The sequence below is a fragment of the Pelodiscus sinensis genome, chromosome 4, assembly GCF_052426305.1.
Source record: "Pelodiscus sinensis isolate ZL-2025 chromosome 4, ASM5242630v1, whole genome shotgun sequence".
Taxonomy (NCBI): Eukaryota; Metazoa; Chordata; order Testudines; family Trionychidae; genus Pelodiscus; species Pelodiscus sinensis.
In genome coordinates, this window is record NC_143055.1 from 98,968,911 (window position 1) to 98,996,193 (window position 27,283).

Below are 27,283 nucleotides of genomic sequence, written 5' to 3' on the forward strand. Positions count from 1 at the left end.
AGAATGGCCATACTGGGTCAGACCAAAGGTCCATCTAGCCCAGTATCTGGCTGCCGACAGTGGCCAGTGCCAGGTGCCCCAGAGGGGGTGGACCGAAGACAATGATCAAGCAATTTGTCTCCTCCCATCCATCTCTACCCTTTAACAAACAGAGGTCAGGGACACCTTTCCCTATTCTAAACACTTAATAAAGCAATCAATTTTCACAGTGAACAGGGATGCATGTTCATGTGAAGTGGAGCACCCACAGGGGACACTCCTCAAAGAATAGCAGTGACTTCAATGGGAACAAAATTAGGCCAACGCTAAGAACTCTTTTGAGGAATGGACAACAACCCTTCTGCCCTCCCCCAAAAAAACACTGTAGTATAAAACATGAGCCAAATCATTCTCCTTTTGAAGTCAATGCAAAGCTTGGTTTCAATAGGATGAGGATTGGGCTAGTTGATTTAGGATTAGGTACAACATTCCTGTGAGATACAGTATTCTCACTGTACCCATGAAGAAGCTAAAGCACAGAATTTCAGCCACTTGCCCAAGGTAACGGTAGAAGTAAATATAAGAACTTGAATTACAACACGGAAATTCCTAGCCCTTATCTCTGTCAGAATTATTTTGAGGAATGGACATCTCCCTTCCTGCACCCCACAAAATCTCATAGAAGCCAACCAGTATTAAAACACACACAATTGGACAACTTTCAAATGCTCCGAAAGAGGACAGACTGAAGAGTTAAGACTACATACGCAATGGTGAACCATGAAGAGGTGAAAGGAAAACCCCCTGAGTTACCACAAGCAGGGATATACCTGTTATGGGGGAAACCCCTATGTTCTACACATGAATCACATAGATCAGTCATGAAATGAGAACCCAAACCACAAAGATACTGTGTGTTTATTTTTAGAACATACTCATAATTAAGGTAGGAAAAGGAGTAAGTATGTTTCAAATTGTTTTTCCGGCACTCTCAAGATAAATTATTCACCTCCCTCACACAGCGCATACCACCTAAATTTTGTGACATATTAAAATACTTTTGCTACACGAGGATTAATTACTAATCTACCCTGGACTGACCAAAAACTTTCACAAAGGCTTTTTTCATTCAAAGAGATATGATTTTATTTATTTAAACCAATCCAACAACAAACCCTTATAGCCACCAAGGCTTTTCAATCTGCACTACAGCTACAACTATGTACCTATATGAAATACATTTCCATTAGCTTTGTCCCACACATTATTTGCTTCTTGTCTTAATTTAATTTGTAAGGTCACTGGGTCAGAAAATATTACTACAGTAAACTTCCTATAATCTGGCACCTTTAGGACCCAGGGGGTGCTGGATTATCAGATATGCCAGACTATTGGAAGGGGGGGCTATGAGGGGTCTGGGATGGGGTGAGGGGGATGCCACCCCAGACCCCTCATACTCCCCCTTCCGATAGTCCGGCTCTGCCCCAGGCATCCCCGATTCAGCTGCTGCTGAATCGGGGACACCTGGGGCAGAGCAGCTGGAATGCTGTCGGGTTGGTCCGGTAGCACCGCCCTTCAGCGCTGTGAGACCAACCCGGCAGCACCCCAGCTGCTCTTGGGGATGCCTACGACAGAGCAGCTGGGGTGCTTCCGGGTTGGTCCCGCAGCACCGAGGAGCGGCGTTACGGGAACAACTCGGCAACACCCCAGCTGCTCTGCCCCCGGCGCCCCCGATTCAGCTGCTGGTCAGCTTCAGCAGCTGCTGATTTGGGGAAGCCGGGCGCAGAGCAGCTCCAATTGTCTGACAGCCAGAGCACTTCCCGGTTCCTGATAGTGCCGGACCATCAGAAGTGCCGGAGCATTGGATGCTGGACCAATGGAGTTTTACTGTACTTATTTACACAGGATCTAGCAAAATGGAGCTTCAAACCTGAATCATAGTACTAATAATAAATACTCAACACCTATGTGTCTTATACTGGTTCATTCTCAAACACTGGTTTGGAGGAAACCTACCATCTTGCAACATCATGCTTCTGACTGAAGAGCTTAAGTTTCAGATCTGAGATTCTACCTTTCCTGAAAGCTCAGCCTCTTCTCTGCAGTGGCAATGCCCAGAACTTGCCTACATTTTCCCATGAAAGCTCTCCCTTACTCATGACCTTAATAAGCCTTAGAAATTGTTCCACTTTTTAAATGCACCCCTCTGAAATTACTGCATATGGAGGCAAGTCAAGAGTCTTTTGCCAGCTGTGTTTCATTACAAGCAAAAGTGGACTCAGTTTTAATTAGAGATGGAACCGAGCTGAAACGTTCCAATCCAGATTTAGATCCAAATTTCACTTAAAATTCCTGCATTCATATTTCTTGTTATCATGGTAAACATGGACCAGACTCAAGAATATTAGCCCTGGATTCAGATCTGGTCTTTCCCAAAGTCCAAGTAGAAATTTGAATTTAGTGATCTATTTCAGGCCTAGCTCTACTTTTAAGAGAGCTAACACCAGCATTATTTTTCTGTAGTCTAATACTAAAGTGTTCTCAAAGGAGTCATTTGAAGTGGTGTTTCTTAGGGCAGTGTTTCTCAACCAGTGACATGAGTAACCTTAGGAGTACTCAAGAGAAGTCTGGGGAGAGAGGTGTCTGTCAACAACTGAAGTTTGGAGAAAACTGAATTTTGTTTTAAGTTTTACAGCGCTTTATTAGTTTTGTATGTTTTACATCCAAAAATTTCATCATCCACTCAGCTACGATTAAGTTGTTTAAACAAATGTGTTGAAATAGTAGAAAAAATGTGTGTGTGTCTGAAAACTGTAGATACTGGGGGTACTTATTTCTTTTAAAAGGGGGTACTTTATTAAAAAGAGGTTGAGAAACACTGTCTTAGAATATACACATATAAATATTTCCACTATCATCTTTTGTAAGGCAAGGTCACTGATCAGGAACTAAAGTCCAGGTAAGTGAGCCAATGCTTCAGAAGTAGCTGGGGGAAAACATCTATGATGCGGCCAATTTGCAAAGTGGTCCACAGCTTGTGACTAGTATCTACAATTAGATTCTCATCATCCTGAGATGTGAGAGATGATGACATCTGCCATGTAGAATTCTGAAAATATTTTAGGCAGGCCATTTTTTCCAGGCATGTTGGGGTATTAGCATCATTCCAGAAGTCTTTCTAGTGTGTGCCATGACTGAAGTGTTAGCCCAATCCTAAAATGACTTACAGGATTTCAGGCATGACTTTGGAAGCTTCCATGTAGGTCTTCATGAATTGGTAAATTTAAGTTGGCTATGGTTCAACTGTACTCACAAACTGTCTCTCTTCAGATTTTGAGTATGTGCATATATGCAAAAATGGATAACCACAAGAGAGGTGCTCATTTCAATGTTCCAGCTATAATTCTCATCTTAACATTGAGCTGCATGTTCAGAACTATGCTATGGGAGCTGTTGGCCCAGAGTGCTGCACAATATTCAATGGTTCTCTGCAACAGTTCTAGAGTCACTATTTGAAGTGTGCATGCATTAGTACCCTATGATTTGTCTGTTTGGTTTTTCGCATCTTTTCCAGATGAACTACATTATTCAGTGATCTGAGTAAGGGTGCACTAATGTATTTCAGAATGGGTGCTGAATGAGTCCAAAATTATCCCCAAGGTGATTGTATGTGTTTCCTTCACAGTTTTGTTGATTTATCTATAAGGCTATTAAACTTTTGGAGGCACTAGAGTATACCCTTTCAGTACTGAAAATGTTCTGCTATTAACCTGAGGTCAGAGAGCACATTCCTGATGGTGATCAAGGACAAACGTCAGACCTATTCACTACTTTACATTTGACAGGTAGCCCTCCAAAAGACAGCATCGGGCAACAGTCACTGTTCCCTTCAAACATGGGAAGTCACCAAACAATGTTGCCTGCTATTGTCTACCATCCTCCTCCCAACAATTTGCAAGTTAATGGAGAGGGTTTTATTAGTCCACCTGTTATTTTTGAGGACATTCTGCCAAAGGAAAGGCAAATTTCAGACGGGGACAAAGTTGCTGTAAGCAGTCACACTGAAGCTGATAGATTGCTGACTTCTTCATTGTCCAGCAACTGCATTTGTGATTTACCTGACAACTTTTCATAAATTCATTTATCATGACAACATCTTGCAACATCTTACAATGGTTTTTCATAACTATTATGGATGCTTCCCAGTGTACATTTTAACTCACCAGAAAAGAACATATTGCTATTATGGGAGGGTCACATGCAAATTTTCAAGTTTCTTTTCAAGACTCCACTCCCCTCCCAGAGAGATGAGATAGTAGGTATTTGCTCCATGGTGCATAACATTGGGGTGGGAAAGTGATGTCACTTTTTCAGTTTATCTGAATGGAACACAATGAGGAAGAAAGCACATTTTCACATATTTTGCAAAACAAATCATAACAGGTCTTTCTTAAAGTTTTCAAATATTGTTGTTAAAGAACCCCTCTACATCATCCCTGGTATCCATCTAAAACTATGTCCTACCAGCATAAACCTAAGAGTTTAGTTGGTCCTATTTATTCCTAAATTGATTTTGCACATGCTTTTTTGGAATGCATAAATGCTGGTCCATATATCAAAATTAATCCAGAATAAAGCAGGATGTGAATTTGAAGTGGTTTAGCTATTCCTGATTAAGTCCATGTGCAGACACTTATTTCAGAACAAGAATGCTGTCCTCCATATTTTAATGCATTTACGGATTATTCTTTCAGGAACAGTTATTCCAGAATAATATTCTGTGTAGACAAGCCCCAACACAATGTGGGACATGTAGAATTTTACTCCAGTTGTAGCAAGATGTATCAATCAGTAATGGCTTCACTTAGAGAGATCTGCTCCCCAGAGAAATGCTAATGAGTGTTCTGTCCCTGACACATTCAAAATGGGAAAGCAACATCTTGGAGTGATCACCAGATAGACATCATTTCAAACGGCTACGAAGATACACACAGATCTGAGGTGGAGAAACATTGTACATTTAATATGTGTAATTTAAATTACTTCAACTTTTGGATGCTCCTCTGAAAAAAGGGAACTTAAATTAGAGCTGGTGACAGAAGTTAAGTGCACGATCAGCAAGGAATTTACAATAATCTGGAAACATCAAACATCTCTTCGGACACATAGGACCACTTCCAAACCCAGCCACAGGCCAGCATTTTACATTTTCTACCTTTAAAAATTAGGAGCAGTCTTCCATCATTATCGTCCTTCACTCACTGGCATATAGGGCAGCAACAAAGGTCCTCCACTTCTGTCTGTCTCTGGCCAGCCTCTCAATAGTGCCCCAAGTGTAATTCATGCTCTTCATTTCTACTTCAACGGTCCGGCGCCATGTTGTTTTGGGTCATCCTTGTTTCCGCTTCCCTTCAGGGGTCCAGTGCACAGCGATCTTTGTGATGGAGCTTCTATTTTTCCTGAATACGTGCCAAATCCATCTCCAGCATCTTTTCATAATGATGGTAACCATGTTATCTTGTTTACACTGCACATACAGGTCGAGATTAGAAATTATTCTTGGCCAAAAAATACAGAAGATCCTCCGAAGACTTCTGATAATAGTGTTGATAAAACACAGCTCTGATAAAACTTCAGTTTGGTATGGATGCTGTACTATGACGACTTCCATTCATCATTCAGACTCATGAAGACATTCCTGGCTTTACTGAGTCTGCTCTGGATATCACATCTGATGTCTCCATCTTGCCCAATAATACTACCCAAGTATGTAAAGCTCTCTGTGATAAGTAGGTCGTGGCCATCCATCTTAACTGATGCTGGTGCCTCAATATTTAGGGTCATGACTTCTGTCTTCTTCTGGCTAACTCTTAGCCCGACCTGTTTTCCAAAGGTGCAGACTATTTGTCTTCTCTTGCATATGACGATGTGTATGGGAGAGCAGAACAAGATCAGCAGCAAAATTAAGGTTCTCTAATGTGGAGAAGACAGTCCATCTGATGCCTCTTGGCTTATCTTCAGTTGTACGTCACATAACCCAGTCTATGACTAAGTTAAAGAGCATCGGAGACATGACACAGCTCTGCCTTAGTCAAGTCTTAACTTAGAAGCGTAGATCATTGTTCCTCACGCTGCATATGAAATTGTTATAACAGCTCTTAATGAGCTGAACTACTACTTGTGGTATTCCATATACTCTCAAAATACGCCAAAGACTATCTCTATGAATGCTGTCAAAGACTTTTTCAAAATCAATAAAGTTGATGAACAACTGCCTCTGCCATTCAATGCATTGCTCAACGATGTTATGCAATACAAACATTTGATCTACACACTCTCTTCCTTTACAAAAGCCAGCTTGTTCTTTCCTCAGTGATTTATCAACAGTGTCTACAATCTGCTGAATAATGATCTTAGCAAGGATCTTGCTTGGCACTGAAAGGAGAGGGAGGCTGTGCCAGTTGTTACAGTCATTGTGTGCTCTCTTAACAATAATTCCATTTGTCCATTCCTCTGGCACCTGCTTCCCCTTCCCATATTGCTGTAAAGAATGGTTGGAGAATAGTGGCTCCAAGTTCTGGGTCTGCCTTGAACAATTCAGCATTGAGATTATCGTGTACTGGAGCTTTACCATTCTTTAAGGATTTTATTGCCATGCTAATTTCTTCCATTTTTGGTGGAGCAGTATTTATGTCAAGGTCTATTTCCACTTCTAGAATATCGGCTTCTTCTTCTGCTGGTGGTGGCCTGTTTAGAACTTCCTGAAAATATTCTGCCCAATGAGCTTCTTGTTCCCTCTCTGCTGTAAGTAGAATTCCTTGTTTGTCCATGACAGGGACACTTGTACTGGCATGATATTTACTGCAAACAAGCGTGGTGATTTTAAAAACCTTTCCTTGCTCTCTTCGAGTAGCTGCTTCTTCAGCTTGTGCTTCCAGTTCCTCTATATGAGCTCTCTTATCAGCTCTCACCAATTTCTTAACTTGCCAGTCTTTGGATGCACTAAAGCTGCAGACAAGGTAGTGTAGTAGTCAGGATTTACTGAGGTCTCGTTCTCCATCAATTATGACAACCAGTTGGCTGTGCGTGTGTGCGCTCAGTCATGTGTGCTGTGTTGACTTGCACACATAGTCAACATAGCAGACTCCGAGAAAGCCCCCAAATCAGATAAGGCTTGAAGGTGCCCGGCCAGGTTTATTGTTAAGCAAAGTACAGTAATAGTTGTCAGTAGTCTCTACTGAACCACTACGCATATGTAATTCATAACAATGGAATGACTCATTGAGTGGGAGGTTCCCGTCCCCTAGGTCAGACCAAGTCTGTCCCTACAAGACACCACTTTATATATAGGTAAAAAAAAGTTACACATTTCTCCTGATGTGTCAGGTTGCCACCCTCTGACACTACTTAGATACCACCCATCACCCTGAACCTTGTGGTTTGATTAGTACATCTCTGTCATTATCTGTGGGGAGTGTAGGTACCAAGGATTTTAACGAGCTGGTGATACCCTCCTTTTGGAATGTGCTTTCAACTTATGATGAGTAACAATTACAGGAGGCCCCCGCTTTACGATGGCCCAATTTATACCCCCCCCCCCCCTTACAACCTTTTCCATAAGTGCAGAAGGGGCCGAAATCCCCCGACTTACATCCTCGGCTCCGCATTTACAATGGCATACAATGTCTGTCGTAAATCATAGAATCATAGAATAATAGGACTGGAAGGGACCTCGAGAGGTCATCGAGTCCAGCCCCCCGCCCTCAAGGCAGGATCAAGCTCCGTCTACACCATCCCTGACAGATGTCTATCTAACCTGTTCTTAAATATCTCGAGAGAGGGAGATTCCACCACCTCCCTTGGCAATTTATTCCAATATTTGACCATCCTGACAGTTAGGAATTTTTTCCTAATGTCCAATCTAAACCTCCCCTGCTGCACTTTAAGCCCATTACTCCTTGTCCTGTCCTCAGAAACCAAGAGGAACAAATTTTCTCCTTCCTCCTTGTGACACCCTTTTAGATATTTGAAAACCGCTATCATGTCCCCCCTTAATCTTTTTTCCAAACTAAACAAGCCCAGTTCATGAAGCCTGGCTTCATAGGTCATGTTCTCTAAACCTTTAATCATTCTTGTCGCTCTTCTTTGTACCCTTTCCAATTTCTCCACATCTTTCTTGAAATGTGGTGCCCAGAACTGGACACAGTACTCCAGCTGAGGCCTAACTAGTGCAGAGTAGAGCGGCAGAATGACTTCACGAGTTTTGCTTACAACACACCTGTTGATACAACCCAGAATCATATTTGCTTTTTTTGCAACAGCATCACACTGTTGACTCATATTCAACTTGTGGTCCACTATGACCCCTAGCTCCCTTTCCGCCATGCTCCTTCCTAGACAGTCGCTTCCCATCTTGTATGTATGGAACTGATTGTTCCTTCCTAAGTGGAGCACTTTGCATTTCTCTTTATTAAACCTCATCCTGTTTACCTCTGACCATTTCTCTAACTTGCTAAGGTCATTTTGAATTATGTCCCTATCCTCCAAAGAAGTTGCAACCCCACCCAGTTTGGTATCATCTGCAAACTTAATAAGCGTACTCTCTATCCCAAGATCTACATCATTGATGAAGATATTGAACAGTACGGGTCCCAAAACAGACCCTTGAGGAACTCCACTTGTTATCCCTTTCCAGCAGGATTTAGAACCGTTAACAACAACTCTCTGACTACGGTTATCCAGCCAATTATGTACCCACCTTATCGTGGCCCTATCTAAGTTATATTTGCCTAGTTTATCAATAAGAATATCATGCGAGACCGTATCAAATGCCTTACTAAAGTCTAGGTATATAACATCCACCGCTTCTCCCTTATCCACAAGGCTCGTTATCTTATCAAAGAAAGCTATCAGATTAGTTTGGCATGACTTGTTCTTCACAAACCCATGCTGGCTATTCCCTATCACTTTATTACCTTCCAAGTGTTTGCATATGATTTCCTTAATTACCTGCTCCATTATCTTCCCTGGGACAGACGTTAAACTGACCGGTCTGTAGTTTCCTGGGTTATTCTTATTCCCCTTTTTATAGATGGGCACAATATTTGCCCTTTTCCAGTCTTCTGGAATCTCCCCTGTCTGCCATGATTTTTCAAAGATCATAGCTAAAGGCTCAGATACCTCCTCTATCAGCTCCTTGAGTATCCTGGGATGCATTTCATCAGGACCTGGTGACTTGCTGACATCTAACTTTCCTAAGTGATTTTTAACTTGTTCTTTGTGTATCCTATCTTCTAAACTTACCCTCTCTCTGCTTGTATTCACTACGTTAGGCACACCTCCAGACTTCTCGGTGAAGACCGAAACAAAGAAGTCATTGAGCATCTCCGCCATTTCCAAGTTCCCTGTTACTGCTTCTCCCTCCTCACTAAGCAGTGGGCCTACCCTGTCCTTGGTCTTCCTCTTGCTTTTAATGTATTTATAAAAGGTCTTCTTGTTTCCCTTTATGCCTGTAGCTAGTTTGAGCTCATTTTGTGCCTTTGCCTTTCTAATCTTGCCCCTGCATTCCCGTGTTGCTTGCCTATATTCATCCTTTGTTAGTTGTCCTAGTTTCCATTTTTTATATGACTCCTTTTTTATTTTGAGATCATGCAAGATCTCCTTGTTAAGCCAAGCTGGTCTTTTGCCATATTTTCTATCTTTCCTACACAGCGGAATTGTTTGCTTTTGGGCCCTTAACAACGTCCCTTTGAAATACTTCCAACTCTCCTCAGTTGTTTTTCCCTTCAGTCTTGCTTCCCATGGGACCTTACCTACAAGTTCTCTGAGCTTATCAAAATCTGCCTTCCTGAAATCCATTACCTCAAAATCTGCCTTCCTGAAATCCATTACCTCAAATGCGGGCTCGAGTTATGATGCCCTCTACTTGTGATGCTATCCCAGGAACCGATCAAGTTGCAAGTCAGGGGCAGCCTATACTGTTTTACAGCTGGTACCCAGTACCAATTACCGTTCTACACCTGGACCTATTACCAATTAATGTTTTGAGCGCTCAGCTCTGCTCATAGGGGCCTGCGTCTTGCTCACAGCTTAGCTTTGCTTTATATTAGCCAAGTTTTGTTCATTGTTAGTTAGGCTTCAACCAGGCCTGTGCTACATGGACTTTTGTTTCAGGCCCTTATCTTACTACAGGTAGCGGTAGAACAAAAGTAACATGACAAGTTACAATAAGGAAATGTGATGAATATTCTGTGAGATCCTTGTAAAAGGCTGATTGAAAGCCATCTCAAAACTATTCTGAATAACTAGCAAGAAAGGTGCCCTTGAAATGGAGATAACATTTCTGTAACAGTACGTGTTTCCTGATTTGTTTGCATATCTGATCTATAATTTCAAAACTTGATTTGATTTAAGGATAATAGGTTCGGTTTATGATACCTTTAAATAAAGTGCAGAAACAACAGTGATGGTATATAATGTGTATAATTACATTGTATATTAGATAACATCAAATACATTACAAAACTATAGAAATTTAAGTTTGAGTGGTATACTAAAGGACACTAATGCACATTGACTCAGCTTTTCCCCTCTTCTTGCTTGTTTCAGCATATTTTGGATAAGTGTATTCAATAACCTAATGACTGTGTTCATACATGTTACTAATTATTATTAGTTATATTCACCCCTACAAAAGCACTTTAAGTTAAGGTCCTTGTCCTGAATAAGTCAAGGAGTACATGTTAAGTTTCTGTTTGTAGTGTTTTCACTGAATGGATTCTGTATGAGGAGACGTTCCTTCCATTTCCCATTTGAGTAATGGTGTGCATTTTCTATTGGTGTGTGAACACCCCCCCCCCCCCAGTGAAATATACACTAAAGTATTTTCAAGATATAACTCTATGGGTTCTAAAACAACATTTCTGTGTTTATTTAATGTGTATTCTGCAGTATCTTGAAGCAAACAAATATTTGGAAAATAGTCAATTGCCCAAATTTTGAATTGAAAAGAGATCAAGCCAAAGCTAGATCATATGTAAAAGACTTGAATTTCAGTAAACATTAGATGACTACATGGAGTTTAATATAAGTAATTTTTCTAATTGTAACAGTGAACTTCCCTTTCTGTGGTCAAAGAGGGAACTTCCCACTGATGATGCCTCTACTGTTCTCGACTTCTTACTGGGACCTTGCATGGGAGGGTTATTGACCTACCGGCATTAAGAAGCAAATGAAAAAATATTGTTTAAAAAAAAGTTAAAAATTGTATAGGTGAGATCGGAGAATTAACAATGTTTCATAATCCCTTACTTTTACTGGTTTGTATCACAATCTTTATATTATTAAGATCCATACTTTAGCCTGTGAATATGGGGGAAAATACTCTCGCTCGTTCAGTTATGGAAGGTATGAGTGAAATCATTATGATGGAAATGCCACCAACAAATCACTACCAATCTTCCCTTCAGTAAGGTATGGAAAGTAAAAAGTACATTAATTTGAATAAAGGTGGGAAGACCAATTCGCAGACAAGTTTCTCCATTGCTTTTGCTCATGCTATTAAATTTGTCAATAAGAAACTCCAGACAGTGAGTGAAAACTCAGTGCTAGAATTTCAACACTTTTTCCATTATACGTTCCCTCTGATCACCTTAATTTGTACTTCTTCAAATGGGGAAATCACCTAAAACAAACTCTCTCCAGAGCAGCTATTCATGTATTTTAAAATTTGACTTTGTGGTTTAATAAGGTTCCTGTTCTATCAAGGTTTCAAATATTAAAAAAACAAAAAAGAATAAACTCTAATCAGATCACTGTGGTCCTGTCAAAAACCTCTAACTGTACAACTGCAAGTTTCAATTTCCTGAACTATTTCATTACTGATGAGCAGCATGAACACAAAGTTGTATATGTGAAAATGATGAATGCCATGATCTTAGGGTCCTTCTACCACTGCAGCTCCCTCAGATTATAATATTTCATTTTAAAGTAATCTATATTTTCCTCTATTGCAAGGAGGCACTCAATGGCTGATGCTCTATAAATCTTGCCTCATCACAGAAAACTGTTCCCAGGCAAATAACAGCTATTGCAAAGATGTGAACTCTCCTTTCCTACAATATACTCACGTTACTGTGCTTTCCTACAATATACTCACGTTACTCAGTGAGGCATAAGCTGCAAAGCCCTAAGATATTTTTGCTTGAGGATCCCTGAGAACAGAGGTCCTATGTGGGACAGGAGTTAATTTCTTCCTTTATTTCCAAAACCCTAGACCAGTGGTGGGCAACCTGTGGCCCACGGAGGCTCCACCTACAGCCTGTGGACCCCCTGGCTGCCTCTCCCCCACATGCCTCTCGTACACTGGAGTCTGCACTTCCTATGCCTCCCCCTTCCTTCCAGCACTTTTGGAGGAACCATGAATTGACTGATTTGTGCTCCATCCTTGCTCTCCCTCCTGCCTCCCAGAGTTGGAACGCTGGAAATCAGCTGTTTGTGGCATTCCACCTCTGGGAGGGAAGAGGAGGAGCAGGGACGGAGCACAGATCAGGCAATACATATGCTCTGAAAGTCTTGGGAGGGAAATGAAGGAGCAGGTAAGAGCAGGGCTCCAGTGCCCTGGTGCAAGTAAGGGAGAAGCAGCAGCCAAGGAGCCACAGGACTGCAGGGAGAACTCTAGTGGGCCCGTGTGCTACTGAGAAGGGACACCTATGTGGTTCACCCACTACTCACGGTTGCATCTCTCTGCCGAAACACTGCTATTTAATTATACAATCTTCCCTTCTTTGGGCACTTATTCTATACATGGACACAACAAACAGGAAGCATCTGAAAAAATTAGATAAACAGATTATATATAGGTGATGTAAATGGAACATGGAATGGGACTACTTATTCCTTTTCTTTCCCCCCAAATCACTGAAGTAGTCACTCTTCAAAACCTTTGTTCCAATTCAGAACTGTTTTACCTGATGAAGAAACAGCATTAGATTTTTGTCCGCGATCTCATGGAGAAAGACTGGCTCTAAAGAAATTCTATTTAGAATAAAACCCATCAAGCAATAAGGCTACTATTGCACAATCAAGATATTACAGATGTCTCCGCCATTACACAAGCAATTCTCCTTTTTTCTCCAGATGGAGTTTCAGGCAGCTGTCTCCAGATGCATAGAAAGTTAATACAAATACTGGAAAGTTACAGAAATTTGTAAAACAGGCGTTAAAATTGATTTTCTTATTAAACATTTATTCATGCATTGATTGGATTTTAAGGAGTTACAGCAATTTTTATTTAAAAGTGAACAGGAAAACTAAATTAGAAATTGAGTGATACCCAGGAAAATGAAGGGCCTGATTATGGATTTCTGAGCCTCTCCTGCAAGATGCTGCACATGCACAATTGCAAATACCTCAACTGGATTAGACTTTTAAAACACTCATGTGCATTAGACCAACAGTATCTCCATTTTAGATATGCAGATACTTCTTTCCTGGCCAGCCCCACTTTAGTGAAATAAAAGATCTATTCTGAGTTGTGCTAAACAGACCAAGGGGGAAGGAATAAGCAAGTGCACATCATACATCACAAAAAAAAAAAAAAGTCCAACCCCACAGTAATACCACAGATGAGAGAGTCACCTAACAAGAAATTTCCCAATGACTACTAGCTGCATCACCTAACAGATGCAGTTAAAATGGAATTCCACTAACTATGGAAATTTGAAATGTTTAGATTAAATCACCTTTCAGTTATCATTTGATTTTTGAAATTCCCAAAATTAGAAAACTAGCCTGACAGTCATTCTCTTATACGGTTTCAGAGGGGTAGCCATATTAGTCTGTAGCTCCTTGCTCCATTCATCTGAACAAGTGGGTTGTGCCCACGAAAGCTCATGACACCATCTACATTTTTATTAGTCTCTAAGCTGCTGCACGACCATTGTTGATTTTTAACTGTTTCTTATACTGTATAACAAGTTCAACTGTCAGGAGATAACTGAAAGCTGGACACTAAGATTTTCATCACCTACTCTAGGAACCTGCATGGTGGGAGGGTCCCAGAGCCTCAACTCCAGCCCAACCCCGGAAGTCTATGCAGCAACTAAATGGCCCCAGTTGGAGCCCCACAAGCCCAAGTTGGCTGGCACGGGGCTAAGTGCGAGTTTTTCTTTGCTGTGTAGACAAACCTTTAAAACAATTATTTGATGCTGAAATGGTCTACCTACATAGCTCTCTTTACTGAATGGAGAACCAAAAGCTTGCTGGCTATTTGTTTTTTATTATGCTTGATTAAATTTAAACATTGAGAAAGACATGCTCTGAACTCAGCTGCTTACATCTGAAATTACACTTTCAGAGTCTATCCCAAAGATTAGATTATTTTGTTTCTGATGTTGCAGAAAATTATCTGCTTAAAAAACAACAACTCTAATACCTTCCAGTATTAGATAAAGGGAGCAGAAAAACCATAAGTTACCGGTAGGAGGTAGAATGCACTGAAGTATTAATACATTTAAAAATGCTTATTTATACAATTTTTTTCTCTATATTCTCATTTGAATTAGTATAAATTAATCACTATTTGGATACATAGGCATTCTCCATTCTAAAGTCATAGAATACTAGAACTAGAAGGGATCTCGATAGGTCATCAAGTCCAGTCCCCCGGCCTCACAGCAGGAACACCACCATCTAGATCATCCCTGATAGAGGTCTATCTAACTAACACACTCTTAAATATCTCCAGTGATGGAGACTCCACAACCTCCCTAGGCAATTTACTTTTGCTCCTTCAGCAACATCAGAAATACATTCATATGGATGCCAAGAACATCCAGAGTTACAATAATTTAAAAGAAAAAAAAAGACACCAATTAAAACTCTCATACTTCACTCAACTTTCAATAGGGTCAATAAGTAACTTAACTCCATGGACAAGTTGTTCCATAATTACTACAGATGCTTACAATGATTTTATATAAGTAGTATATATTTCAATAAACTCTTTTAAACTCAAATTTTCCTAAAAAGATTTCCATTTTTTCAAAAGTTGTTCAGTTTTCATTTTCTGATGAAAACTTGAAATTTGATTTTTAAAAAACACTGACAATTTTCACAGGAAAAAAATCATTTCTTGACCAGCTCTAACAATTACTCATTTAGAAAGTTTTTAATCTTCTTCTGAAGCAGCTAGTACTCACCTTAGTCATAAACACACTATTCAACGTGATGGACTCCTAATCCGACCCAGTTTGGGAACTCCTAAGTTCTTACTTTATCCCAGCCCAAACCTTGCCCCCCAGACTCCTGTCTCTCAAAAACACAAGCTCTCTAAGGGTATGTTTACATTTCATTCCTCTCCCCCCCCCCCTCGGAATGCAAATGCAGACACCTGAAATTGCAAAGGAAGCGGGGATTTAAATATCCCGCACTTCATTTGCATACTCGCATTTTAGCGCTATTGCAAAATAGCACTATTTCGAGATAAAAAATGGGGTTATTTTGAGATAAAACCCTTCCTTCGAAATAACCCTTACTAATTTTTTGAAGGAAGTATTTTTTTTCCTCGAAATAATCCCACGCAGACCACATTTGTTTTCCCGAAATTCCCTATTTCAGAAAAGCGGCGATCCGCAATTATGCAAATGAAGCACGGGACAGTCAAATCTGTGCTTCATTTCCAATTTCACTTGTCTGCATTTGCATTCCTCTCTCAGAAGAGGAATGCAATGTAGACATATCCTAAAAGCTATTCTCCTGCATCCTTTATATCCTACTAAAGAAAGCAAAGCCTCCCTAATTCTTTCCCAGGAGATTAAACAGGGTGAGTTGTTTCAGGATAACACCTGTTGTGACAGGACAGGTTAGAGGGCTTGATAGAAGGAGAGAGAGAGAGCTCTGAAAAATAGCAAAGGCCCTGGTTAATTAGGAACAGCTGAGATAGGGTTGCTATAAAGCAATTAAGGGCCAGCTGAACTGACTTCAGGCTGCCACAGAACTTCTTTACAAACTTTCCCTGTGGAAGAGTGCACAGGGAGCTGAAGAGGAGTTTGGAGAATGAAGGTGGAGAGGAACTTGCACCTGATAAGGAGAGTCAGAGAAGCCAAGCAAAAAACCATCAGCATTGCCATAAAACCACAGGGGCAGGTGAGAGGTTCTAACAGGAGCAGTTGGAGATTCCCTTCTCTCCAGGTAGCCGGAGACTCCAGCCAGTAGCTGAGGAGGACTGCTTCCTCAGCCCATAGAGACCATGGCGGTCTGGGGACCTCTGCCCCAATGCCCTTTTTGCCCACAAACCAAAGCCCCATATGCCAGAAAAGGCAAGTGGGACTTTGTACCACAGCCCAGAAACTGTGGAATAGTGCAAACTGGGGGATAGTTTCTCAACCAGTGGTACACGTACCCTTAAGGGTACATCAACACAACTGAAATGTAAAGAAAACTTAATTTTTGTTTTAAGTTTTACCGCATTTTATTATTTTTGTGTGTTTTTACACAATTTTACAAAATTTCATCGCCCACCCAACTACAATTAAGTTGTTTAAACAAATGTGTTGCAACTGTAGAAAAAGAGTGTGTGTGTCCGAAAATTGTAGGTACTGGAGGTACTTTTTTTTTTTTTTATTAAAGGGGTACTTTATAAAATAAGGTTGAGAAACACTGGGATAGTGTACAGAATAGGAGTCTAGGACCCAGGAGTGGGACTGGCCCTATCACAACATATTATTAAAGATTCTCCCCTAAAATATCCCAAGTTATTCCATTTCCCTATTAGCATCAACTGAATTGTGTTTGATAACAGTAGTATCAGGCAAAAGTGTGTGCAATATAAAAAATGCAAATTTCTAACTGCAACTTTTGTGTTGACAAGCGACTATTATCTGAAGGAGGAGGACTGGAGTAATTTAAGAACTTGTTTATGGTCTTATATTTAAAAATAATGTTGGGATAGCTTAGAGTTAGGTATTCCATTTCATGGAGTATAAATAAAAATTAAACGAGGGGGCTGCACCTCATGCTCGCTACACTGGCCACCCCACCTCCCCAGCCACTTTCACAGCCAGAGAACCTGTTAATCTTGCAACGATTATATAGAAAAGTGAACAAAGCTGTATAAAAAACCCTCTGTTAATTGGTCTATTGCTCATGTACTACATGTTACAGACCTCAGTTTTGCAATTGGCTCTAGCTGAAGTGCATGTAAGTGAGATGCTGAGACTCCACTTTCAAGTAGGTTGATGATGTCATTCTATTGTGCGCCAGGAAAGAGAGAGAGAGAGAGAGAGAGAGAGAGAGAGAGAGAGAGGAGAACCTCAACATATGTAACTTTAGTTTAATAGTAAGAAACTTCAACTTTCATCTATGTTCTACCTTTCTTTATTTTCTTCTAAATAATTTTCAATATACAGACTGTATCAATAGTCTTAGCTTGTGCTTAATGAAAATAATAAAACTGCTTTTGTCTTGATACTTTGTTAATTTAAATCTACATGAATGGACCTTTACATCTGTACTGTATCCCACCGAAGGGTACTGCAAGGGTCCTCCATGCAGAATGTGTCTGGAGGACAGGGAATAAAAATACTTTCAAATAATACGTCTACCTTTATTTGTGCTCTAAAAAACATGAGACTTATTCTACCACAGAAAAAGAATTGGTTCTTTAACATTGCAAAAAGAGTGAACCTAGGACAGAACTAGCATGAGTTAAAAGCAACAGATTATGATCACAGGCTGATGCTTATCGTATTTGTCAGGTGTATGAACTCATTGTGGTTCCTAGGACTCTGTTGACAATAATCGTCTTAAATGAAGTACTATAGTAGGAGTTTGAAAAAAACACTCCTGCAGAAGTAATATAATATAGAAAACAAGACAATAGCAGTGACACTCTTGAATACTGCTTTGTTCTTGTGATGGGAAGAAGAGGTGAGCAGCTTCCTAAAACATCATTGAAAGTAAAACTTCTCTTCAAACTTACTAGTCATCAGCTTTGTATGGAAAAAAATAAGAACCAAACTTTCAGAAAGTTGCATAAGAGAGTAAGATAAAAATAATTAAGAGCTGAGTACATGTTGCAAGGTTTTGATTGTGCAAAAATACCACAGATTATTTAATAATTAAATTAGACATCACTTCTATTTTAGGTTTCTTCTGAAAGATGACACCTCTAGTAACAAGTGGTCCACCTTGATGAAATGCAGAGTCACTACTGACTCAGAGAATAGTATATACTGAAATACTGTGGTTTTTCTTACACTAACAAAAATCTCCACTGGGCAGCTCCACTGTTAGTTGCAATTGCAGATAGATCTCAGTTTCGCAACTGGCTCTAGTTGAAGTGCATGTAAGCAAGATGCTGAGACTCCACTTTCAAGTAGGCTGATGACAACATTCTGTTGTGCACCAAAAAAGAAAAAATATATATACACATATCAAGAGAGCGAGCGCCACCGTAAATGTAGCGTCTCAGCTGCTGCCGCCTACTGATGTTTCTTGGATGTCTTCCATCCAAGCACAGATCCAGTCCAGCTTATAAGAGCTAACAATGCACAAAGTGGTAATAGTAGGGCCTACTGAATAGTTTTGAAACTAGTTCCTTGTCTGAAGATTCCTCCCTAAAACAATTAAGAACCCAGATAAATGTGAGATACAAAGGAGGTAGAAAGGCTTGAATTGATTGCTGAATGGATTTGAACCAATGGCTTAAAAAAATGAATATTCCAAATCTGATACTTAGTCCTCTAAGCCAATCCTTCTGATACAATATACCTATGAAAATACCTAGAACACGGAATTATAGAAATGTAGGACAAAATGGGATCTCAATAGGTTATCTAGTTCAGGCCAATGCACTGAGGCAAGACTAAGCATTATCTAGACAATTCCTGACAAGTGATGGCATAAGCTACTGTTGTTCTATGATGGAGATTCAACAACATCCTTACATTATTCATTCCAGTGCTTAACTACCCTTATAGTAGGAAGTTCTTCCTAATGCCTGACCTATATCTACCTTGGTGCAATTTAAGCCCATTACTTCTTGTTCTGTCCTCAATGATTAAGAAAAAAATATCACCCTGTTCTCTGTAATAACCTTACACATACTTGAAGATATCAGATCACCTCTCAATCACTTTAATCACTTGTTACTTTTCTCTGGACTTTCTCCAATATCTCCACATAATTCCCAAAGTATGATGCCTCAAACTCGACATAGTACTGGTGATTTTTTAATAGTATTAAGTATAGTAGAAGAATTAATTCTCATGTCTTGCTTACATCACTCCTGCAAATATAATGCAGCAAGGCATTAACTTTTTTTTTTTTTAAATTAAAAACACGATTCCTTTTTCCTCTGGGGGACAAAACCTGCACCTCAGCACAAGATCTTCCTTTGGGAACCCATGATCAGATTTTCAAAAGTGCTTAGCACTTCAAGTACAGAACTATTTTGACTATCTAGCTACTCACTGAGTTGCATAAATGAAAATTAAGCTATTTTGAAAATGTGGTGATGATTGTGGGTGCATAGCACTTCTGAAACTCTGTCCCCAACAGTGCACCATGACTTCAGAACATAGGGACTACCGTACTGGCTCAGACCATTATCCCATCTGTTCCAGTATTCTTTGCCTGAGTGAGCACAGCAGCCATTCTAGCTAGAGTGAAATCCTCTCTTCTCCATATTTTCTGTTTTTCAACATATGGGGCCACACTGTGTTAAGTCAGTGTTAACCCAATGAAAAAGTATTAGCCACAAAACCACACTATCATAAGTGGGTATGTCAAAACAATCGTTAGTGCTTATAAGGAAATCTCGAATCCAATTTTTGGTAAAACTACACAAGAAAAATCTCAAATTCAGATAACAATATTTCCAAATGTTTTCTAAGGGACACTTTAAAGCAGCCAGACAAACATAACATTAGTGCATCCTGCACGCTGTAGTAGCAGCTGGAACTCCTACATGCCTATCAATCTTAGGTTTTACACTTTGGTTTCAACATCACAGGGCGTGGGCTCAGCCTGATCTCTGTGGGCAAGAAGTTCCACAGCTGGAGTCACACTTACGAGCATGTCCTCAAGATCTCAGAGTTTATCCATCTACACATCATTTCTTTTGAGCACAGCTGTCTTGCAGGATCATGGAAGGGAGGTCCAACACTCAAGTGGCTGATAGATCAGAACCGAGAGTGAACACTATTTGGAAGAGAACAGAAAGCAAGTGGATTTGTGAAATACATGTTTGATGTGTGTGCTTTAATCTTAGCTGCTAGTGAAGCAGCTACTTACTGCATCATTTTCAACCTTTCAAAGTGGCTTTGTTCAGTGCCAGTCTGAGTTAAAAAGAGAGGGCAAAACCATGGATCACATGCCTAGATCCTTCCCTACCTGACACATCTGTGCATGGATATATACTGAACATTGATTCACCCTATCCTTATTCTTCTATACTACTGTGGAGTAGCAATAATATTTTGCTGATAAGTTTATGGATAACCAATAACTGATACGAATTTTCACTGTGATATGTTTATTGAGAGAAGTTCTCTCGAGTTTGGATTAGTTTAATAACAAACCTCGGTAGTATTCAAAGCTGACTTATCTAACTGATTAAATAAATCTAAAGACTGCACATAAACAGAGATATACAGGTTGAAACTCTAAAATCCAGTATTCTTTGGTCCAGCAACATAATGTGGTCCTGCTGGACTGTGGGTATTACTGGACCCGAGAGCCCTGCTCGGAGTGGGGGTGGCCAGGAACAGAAGAGGTTTCAGCGGGGCCCAGTGGCTGGGAGAGGGGCTGATGGCCAGAAGGGGAGCTTTGACCTCCCCTTACCTGGAAAACTCCCTGGTTTGGGACCACCCAGATCCTAAGGGTTCTGGACCAGGGAAGTCCAACTTGCATCATCACCAATAGCTGTGGGAAACTTTTCCTGTAATTCTCTGACTATCTGTGTCTAGTCTGAAAACAGATCTTGCTTCCCCCTATGATTTAGGGGCAATTGCACCCTTGTTATCCTTATTGTGTATGAGACTGATCCTTACCTATTTCCTCTGTTTGGTTCATATTTCTTACCTAAAGCTATTTCCAAGGTTCCCTGTCCACTGCAACTTTTCAATGGTCTCAACACTTCTTAAAAATACCCTTCTTAAAAATATCATGCATTATGTAGCTTGCAGTTAGTATATTATATTATCTCTCTATAAAACATCTTTCAAAATACATTAAGGGTTAGTGCACACTAAAAATCCATTTACCCATTTTTGTTAGATCTCTATCTATTACAAAGCATCATGGGAGTCTTGCTCACAGGCAAGCCTTACAACATGCTAGGAAAGATTTTAAGTGTCAATAAGAACAAAGCTCTAGAGAAATTAAGGGGCAGAGTCCTTATGCATGACCTCCCCATGGTCTATACACAAGAACTAAGCTATTCCAATGTGTTTGGGGTTTATGTGCAACAGAGGAAGTATGTAGCTCAAAATTAAGCTCAAGGTGGACAGAACTAAATATTAAAATTTGCAATTAGCATTCCTGAGCCAGCAGCAGTCATTTTGCCAAAAATAACTAATAGTTTATGAAACTGCACAACATGAGAGCCTAATCAACCTCCCTTTAAAACAGTCCCCTTCCAACTTCAATATGCAGTACATGAAGCAAGGTAGGAGGTTCAGAGAAGAATATAATCAGAAAATAGCATGACAGAAAATCATATGTAAATATCCAAAAAGCAAAATGATATGATATTAAAAAACAAAACAAATCTACCCTGGCTTTTCATCATATGGTGGAAGAGAAATTAATTAAGTAGAAAAATTAAACAATCCAAAAACCATGGATCTTTGGTAGGGAGGTGATAAGGGGGCTAGTTTCACAATAGTTTCCAAGTTGATTGTGTAAAGATTGATCTCTGCATCTATCACTGAACATGTATTAGCAGTCTTTTGCAAAAAGATGACAGGAGAAACCACTGTCAGACAGGAAGCCAACTTTCTTCCTGTTGTTTAATCAACAATTCAAAAAAACAAAATAAAGTATCTTCTTTCATCTGTACATTTCACTTCTCCTGCACTGTGCCACATTAAATCTATTCTGTGTATAAATAAATGTGAAATTTACAAAAACCATGCATGTTATGGTTCAGGATACAGATTAAGACCAACATATTACATGCTTATAGCTTGGCATAGTCTATCGGGGGGGGGGGGGGGGGGGAGGAGAGAGAGAGAGAGAGAGAGAGAGAGAGACAGAGACAGACATGCGAATGAGTGAGCGAAGGGGAAAAAGTGTTTCATATACATAGCATGAAGAGAAGCCAAAAGTGTGGGCTTCTATTACACCAAGAGGGATTTTACCTACATCCCTGCACTGCTTACGAGGCTTTAAAAGAAATTCCAAAATGTCATCAGAAGAGGAAAAATGAAAGTAATGATTCTTGCCACACAGGTAGAACATATGAGAAAGTGTGTAATAAACCAATACTTTAACATGACGCCCCCATCATTTTTTTCCAGAATTAAGAGCATATATATACCAACAAACTAAAGCACAATTTACCAGCTCTAACCATAAATCACAACTTGGATACTGACGCACAGTAAATTAGAACACTGTTATAATGTGCAAAGTACTGGTTACTTGCTATATTCTACTACTGCTTGCAATCGCAGCAAATGGTAATACGTTATGCTCACTACACAAAAAGCATCTAGAACATGCAATTGCTGATGTAATTGAACTAGAAAAAATGAATATAGTAAGTGGATTTTTTCCTTTTAAAATTGTATTGTAATTTTTTATTTTACTTTTTGCATAAAAATTAACTCCTCTTTTTCTCATAGAGTATTGAAAATGGCGGCTTTTACACACCAGAGGATTTCTCAAATGTGAGTATAAACTTCATGGAATCTTTTAAAGGGCCTTTATAAGTGTTGCTACTTTTAATGAGTGTTATTAATTCATATCAACAACATTTTATCTCTTCTTAAAAGGAAGAGATATGAAAAAAAGACTTGACCAATATCTGGAGTGCAACTTCACTGTATGAGCCCCAGTCTTTGGGATTCTAATTATGTTTTTGCTTTATGCTGTCTGACAGCAGAAAAAGCTGAAATAACAATGCTATCTTACCACTTTCTTACCACTTTGTGCAACAGTGTAACACAGCAATATTAGTTTGCTCTATTTAATGCACTGCAATTGAATTCATTTGGACAAGAATATAATTTGTTACTTAGTGGGCACAGGTTAATATGCAGCAGGTGATATTAACTCTTACATCAGCAGCACAAACAGCAAGATTAGTCTTTAGTGTGAGGCGATATTTAAAATAAAAAGCCTGTTTCATTGAAGAATACAGGCAGAAATTGGCACAAAGTATAGTCTAATTTTATCCCAACTGTAAGTGCAGAGTAGATGGTAGGAACTCCTGTTAAAAACCTCATATAACAACACAGCACAAAACTGCATTGTAATTCCAGCTCTCCATAGACACACTTGTCAAATCACTCAACCTCTTTAGTATTAGCTTTTACTTTATGTAAATAGAGATAATACTTACTTACCTAGATAATTTATCTGAGAAAATTAATGAGCATTCAAACATGTATAACAATTAATTGATTTATACTTATGCAAATCCTGAATTGCAAAATTACCATAGAAAGTAATAGGATGGCTTGAGTAACACACAATGACTTTTTCAACAGAGTAATTTTACTCATGTACTTACTGGATCAAATGTTAAGAATTTCTGGTTTGGATTTTTAAAAGTAAATTTATTGGGGATGATCATGTGCTATGGTCAAACGGGTTTGACAAAACTTGTGATGGTCCTATGTAAAGATGATTACCCCAGAATCCAGGGGGCAGGTCAGTCGCAGGCATGAAATAGATTAGCCAAACTATTCTAATTTACATCAACTAGAAAGAGGCCCTTGTAGCAGTTGGGAATCTACTTTATGTACAGGGGCTAAGGCTACATACCCTTTTCAAGATGATCTCTCTATGCCACAAGCTATGACCAAGTCTTGGTTTAAGAACTACAAGAGCAGCTCTGTGCCACCTGAGGATCTTCCTATGCTCAAGGAATCCTGCAATGGTTGGCCAGTCTTACAAGCAGAGCAGCACAAGCTTATAAGGAAATACTGGAGTTGCGCCCATTTTTAATGTCTTAAATCGTTCACCCATACTCTTGAAAGTCAGATTATAGTATAATACATGTCTCATATTAGCAACTGAATTTTTAAATCAAGGCATATTCACTATTCAGAATACATTTTCTTCTGTAAATAAATAAATGCCAATCATACTTAGCAATAATGTATTGCTTTATGCAATAAATAATGTAATCATACTTATTTTAGGAGAAGCGCAGAAAGGAGGCGTTGGACGTTTATATGACTGAAATGAACGTTTTAAAAGAAGAAATCGAAGACAATCCTGATGCCAATAATACCATTGCTCTTATCAAGAGAAATCTTCAGTGTTTGGTAAGAATTCATTTTTATTAAATTTGATACAAAAATTTAGAAGTTGATAGACTATCAACTAGAAACAGAACAATGTATCTGCTGGCAGTGGACCTACTGCTGCATTTTTTGCTCATTTTACACTCCCATACTCAGCCTCAAAATCTTGTCCCATTTAATATATCTAGAGTCTATATTATTCCCATTGCTACAGGATCTGAGCACCTACTGACATTTTCTGTCACTGGAAAATGGTTCTGTTGTACTTAAAAGAAGAAAATTAAATTGCCCATTCAGTATTCTCACATTACTACTGTTGCAGATGGGCCACATCCATTCTGATTTAATTAGGATGGAAAGAGTCCCATCTCTGTATCCTATTCTTTCTTTCTTCCTTCCTTCTCTTCAGCATCTGAGGAATTGAGGTGTAGCTCACAAAAGCTTATGCTCTAATAAATGTGTTTGAAGTGCCACTGTACTCCAAGTTAATCAGACAAGAGTCCCTTTTTTAATTTGGGTTGTATGCTTTAAAAAAAATAAAAATTTTGAAGCAGAGTTTTAAGGGCTAATACACGGGAGAAATCCCCATCAATTGCAATGGGTATTTTTTCTCTCTTTTTTTCTGTCCTTCAGGTAGAATAAAGAAGAGATCTTGGTAATGGGAACTTCAGATTTTCAAATGTGTATTAGATTTTCTTGAGAATTTCTGGCAGTGTAATAGTCTAAAATATCTAATGTTTTACATATGTAGCAATGTATATGTATATAATCCACTAGGACCAAGGTATCATTTGTGCTCCTTTGTTGTATAATGTTTACAATCAAAATTTTCTGTAATAGAGATTCATAATTTATTTTATTAAGCTGCCTATCATTAAATTCAACGTGCCTAGCTAGTCTTCCTAATCTTTAAAAAAAAAAAAAACACCAACAGAAAAAATGGCTAAGAGAGGGCCACCTGATATTTCAGAAATATCATTCTGGCTCTGGTTAGAAAGTGAAATCTACCTCAGCTGCATTATTAACCAACTATAATTATTATTACCGAAAGTGAATAAATTGAGGTAGTAATATATTTTACTGCCACAGAGGATCCCAGTGTCTGTGGCTCATTTTATTATATGAATACCTCTCCTTAGCAAAAAGGAAAAACTTCAAACAAACATTCTAGGTCTCATTTTGGAAGAAAACTCAGTATGTACAGGTTCATTCATTACCACTGTTACTAGTCAATGACTGAAATATCACAAAACAATAATTAACCAGGCACATATTTTCATTGCAGAAAATACAGGAAAGAAAGGTCTGTGAAGGCTGCCAACAGAAAAACACTCAAGAATTTCTAGAAGGACTGCGGCAACTTCTGCAAGCTATGTACAGCGAATAGCCACTAATTACTTCAGTCAAAAAAGTGGATAACATTTGTCATTGTAACTTCTACCTTATTTATTTAAATATTTAATTATTATAATTTATATTTTTACCCTGTGGGTTATTAACTTGTTGTCCAACTGGCACTGTCATATCCTTTGAGTACAGGTGTTAAGCAAACATTTCTGCTGTAAAAAGACATCTGATTCTATCTGTAAGCCCTACGGGCTCTCAACTATTGTGTGTGTTTGTGATTAAGCCTATTAGTTCTCATGAAATTACTATACTTCAAATCAACTATTTATTGAAATACGATCTTAAAAATAGTTCATGATTTATTAATGTATATGGTAGAAAATAAAGATGTGTACAATTTTCAGAGGTGTAATTATGTTTACTGATTTGTTTCTTCATGAGGCTCATCTAAGTTTACAAAGCTTATTTAACTGGTGGCAGGCACAGTGAGTGAATCACATGGAGAAATCTAGTTAAAAAGAGCATCTACCTGTACACAAGAGTTCCTGTGACAGATTAAACATGAGTCACGTGGAGATAAGTTGTGACTTTACTGCTGTGTTTTTTAAAGGCTCTATAGAAATTCTATCCAACAAAATACAATATCATCTAATGTTTGCATAAAAATCAATATGTAGCTTATATAGAAGGCAAGTATTGAAACAAGTGCAGAAAACTAGCAAGTCTCTTTCTAAAACTCTTTTGCTGAGGCTCCCAGTTACATCTTTGTATAAAAAGCTTTGCAGTAATCAATGCTTAAACTCAAAAGAGAAGGCCTGTTTTTGAGACACTGGAAGGTCTTTGGAAAGCTGTCCAAATATCAATAATGGACATAAATAAACCTCCAAATATGAAATCAGGGCCCTAAACATTTTCATAGTCATTTTAATCCAACAAAAAAGGGAGTTGCCAAATAATATATTCTAGACAAACATTATTCTTACATTTTTTTACATAAAGCCTTTTTGTGCAAGCTCTGAAATGCACTTTTTCTGAATGAAAATAGAGTCAGACATGTGACCTTTAAAAAAAAATATATGCAGAAGGAAACAAGTAAGCTGAGTACCTTTTTACAATTAAAAACCCACCACTCAGTGTAGACAACAACTCAATTTGTAATTAAGGAAATCAAGCTACACTTGTACAGTTATCAGTTCATCATTGTTTCTTTGAAGTGTTTTACTAAGTGGGTGGGAAATGGAGTATTCACAGTCATATTTCAGAACACGCTGTAAGTAACTGGAAAAAAGCAGCAGTTTTCTCTACTGTGGCAAGTATCAGAAAACAATCTATAATGGCAGCTGTCTGTCAAAACTGGTAAAATTACTTACAGTACTGGTGTTTCTGTTTGCTCTAGTCATCTTCTCTTCCTTTACTGTCTAAGGTAGAGTGTTCTGTCTCCACCCACTAGGATTCAAGAGGCAGAAGACTGTCAATCA

The 27,283-nt window shown here is 38.9% G+C and overlaps 1 long non-coding RNA gene across 1 annotated transcript in view; it reads right to left on the reverse strand.

The window, feature by feature from the left end:
• Positions 1-27,283, reverse strand: part of LOC112546211 (uncharacterized) — a 101,778-nt gene that overhangs the window by 70,887 nt on the left and 3,608 nt on the right. Inside the window, exon 2 of the long non-coding RNA XR_003089851.3 lies at positions 27,176-27,251. This is a non-coding gene — a long non-coding RNA (uncharacterized LOC112546211). The remainder of the gene's footprint in view (positions 1-27,175; positions 27,252-27,283) is intronic.